The sequence below is a fragment of the Chinchilla lanigera genome, unplaced genomic scaffold, assembly GCF_000276665.1.
Source record: "Chinchilla lanigera isolate Chin_1 unplaced genomic scaffold, ChiLan1.0 scaffold00004, whole genome shotgun sequence".
Taxonomy (NCBI): domain Eukaryota; kingdom Metazoa; phylum Chordata; class Mammalia; order Rodentia; family Chinchillidae; genus Chinchilla; species Chinchilla lanigera.
In genome coordinates, this window is record NW_004955405.1 from 13438559 (window position 1) to 13442067 (window position 3509).

Genomic DNA, 3509 nt, shown 5'->3' on the forward strand with positions numbered 1-3509 from the left:
ACATGTCACAAAATATTAATAATGTGTAGTAAATATTATAAACATTGTATTGTAATGTATTTAATTTACATAGAGATATTTTCTGCTCCTTCAGTAAATATCCTTTTTCCTTTGATTATAGTTACTTTTCCTAATTCAATATTTTCTTTATGTTTTGAATAGATTAAGGAATGACAAACTGAAATATCAAAATCCATTTAGCTACTTTTGAGCTCAAGTATAATGAAAAGATTTGGTGAAACATTTTTGTTCACTATAATTACATCTTTGGACAACAAAGTGTAACTTCTGTGTTTCTTTTGAAATTTTATACTGCTCAGAAAACAATCCACCAAAGATTGATGAAATCTCTAAAGAGAATAGAGTGTTATAAGTGCATGTAAGTATAGTCTAGATTTGATGGCCTTGGACAGAGCAAAGTATAGGTTGTATTTTTCCATTTCCATCGTGACTTGTTATTTTTACATAATTCTTCTCCATTGTGTTTTTGAGTGACTTTTTATTGATTTATCTAGTAGCTCGTCATTTTATCCTATGTGTCATGTAGCATATTATGTGTGTCTGTGTACACACTTTTAGAAAATAATTATCTAGTAGAACAAAAATATAATAGTATTTATAAAGTTATGATCAGTGTCATAGCTGGAGAGAGCACAATCAATGAGAGTGTATGATCAATGTGTTACATCGATCTTGGAGTCAGAAGAAAGTTTCCCTAAGGAAAACAAATCATATTGGACACAACTAAGGAGTCGTGGGCCAAGCGAAGAATGGGGAAAACAGGTTCAGATTGTCAGGATGGAAGTAACAGACACAGAGATGGAAAAAGCTCCTTAATATTTACATGGTAAAATAATAAAATGGCAATTTATTATCTATAAATGAATGCTCATTCTGGAAGTATATAAGAAAAAAAATGCCTACACTTGTACTTTGCTGCTCTCCAAACAATTACTCAGTTATATCCTATTTGATCCCACATGTGCAATAGCCGAGCATACGTTTATTAAGGATATAGTACTTTACATTGCATTAATCTGAGTAATATAGCTGGTGGAGAGTGTTCTCTTTGTTAGATGAATGCAGATTAGATTTCAGCCTAAGCCGTTTTAAACTCCATTACCAAGAATAGTTCAGTTTCTGAGATTTCAGAGGAAAATACATCATAGTAGAAGCAAACATTCTCTAAGGACTTGTTTAGAGAATGCTTATTTAGTGTGTTGAGACTTAGCAATTATGGAAGTGCCAGTGCACACTGATTCTCTGCTTAAGAGTGTCTAAGACTTCACCAAGAGCTTCATGATGTGTGTCACATATATAATCATAAGAAAGTTCTCACCAGCACTGAGTTAGTAGTCAACAAATAGAAGATGGTGAATTCTGTATCCTTTATTATACTTAATTTGCATTAAATTAAAATTTAGTAGTGATGCTAAAATTCATCTTAATCTTTCTATAATTTAGATATTAAAATGAATTTCAGTAAAATATAAATTTGTATAACTACTAAACTTACAGTTTGCACAAAATTGCTTCAAAAGACTATTTGTCAAAGTTATTTTTTGGTTAAATATTAGAAGTATTTAATTTAAAATAACTTTAAAATTTTGCAAATGCCAGAGATAAATGAATTGATTTGAACCATAGATATCTTATTTTAGGACTCCAATGAGCATCTTTCTTTCTCTGAAATTCATGTTTTATTTTAAAATACAAACATTTAGTCTTGGCTTCATTGAATCAATTACAATATTTGTTAATATGTTTCCTTGAAAATGTATTAAAAATTAATCTATCATCCTGGAAAACAAAAGTGGACAGAAAAATTATTTTTAAAAGATTAAATTTTTACATAAAAAATTAAGCTTTTATCAAAAATGGAAAATATTGACTTACTTTTAATTTGACCATGCTATTTAAATTACACTGAATTGGCTGAGCATAGTGGTGCATGCCTGCCATCCCAGCAATCAGGAGGCTGAGGCAGGAGGATCATTCCAAGTTCAAGGCGGGCCTGCACTACAAAGTGAATTCAAGGCTAGCCTGAACTGCATAGTGAAACCCTGTCAAAAAAAAAAAAAAGAAGAAAAAATTTGCACTGAATATTGGAACATCTGAATGTATTGTACTTTTCTAATAAAAAAATGTTTAATGTTTATTGATAGCTATCATCTTTGGCAGAATATTTGTTTAAAAATAAAATATATTGGGAATAAAATTTAAAACTAGCCTAAGTAGTATCAAAATATAACATATGTAAGCAACAGAGACCACCAGGCTTGTGTAAAAGCAACATGACATGGAATTTACTGTGCCTGAGTTCAGGCAGAGAGGGATAAGACCATCTGCCCCAAAGAGAAGTGTGTCCTTTTTATAGAGATGGAGGGAAGTCAGGGGACACAAGGCAGGAAGACCCCAATGAACATCTGTGGTTAAAATTTTCTGGCAGTCTTGCATCTCAGTAGGCAGAGTCCTTTGAAGTGTCCAATGTAAATGTTCGCGTGTCTCTCGGTGTCCTCAGGACCTGCAAAATCTTTTGTCCCATCTTATCTCCTCCCCTATGCTTATAGATTGACATCCTCAGGTGTTAAACTGAGTTTCCTGCAGACAATAGTGCTTTTGGCTGGCAAACAGGCTGGGGGCTGGGAGAGTCAGATCTGGTTGGACACTTACATGAACTATCAGAAAATATTGCTAAATAGTAATTCAAAACTAAGATAAAGCAGGTTTCTTATAATATTAATATCTCTTGGAGTACTTACATTTGATATATATCCATCAAGTAAATTTAATCTAATTTTGCAAATTTTTCATCAGTGAACTACCTATCCTCCCTCACTAATAAACACTTTTCTAGTATAACACCTTCCCTTTTATGGAAGTACCATATTATTTTAATCTATTTGCCTAATGGAAGATATCTTATTTGTTCCCAGTTCTTGATGAGTAAAACTGCTATAAACATTTGAATGAGGCTTTTTCAACTATTTAGATAAGTGTAAAGAAGTGTGACCACTGAATCCTATAATAAGAATATGTTTAGTTTTGTAAGAAATTTATTGTTTTCCAATTTGTACCATTTTATATTCCAAGTTGCAATGAACAAGAGTACCTGCTGGACTACATCTTTGTGTGCAATTGTTAATGTCATGGAAGCTAGCCACTGTTATAGATCTGTCACAGTCTTTCATTCTTGTTTAATTTGCAGTTTCCTAAGAAAAAATATTGAATATAACTTCATATGCTTATTTGTATATATAGACCTTCTTTTGTGAAGTTTCTCTTCAGATGTTATTGTCTGTAATATATTTACTTTTAATGATCTTTTCACTATTTTAGATGGTTTAACCCCAGAAATTTAGTGGATTTCATTAATCTATGAGTCATTTTCACCAATACTATGCTGTAGCTTTCTAAGTCTTTTGGTGTCTAAAAGTCTTTAATATAAACACTGAAAACACACACTAAAGTCTGAACTTACCAGCAACACCTAACCACCTAATGATATT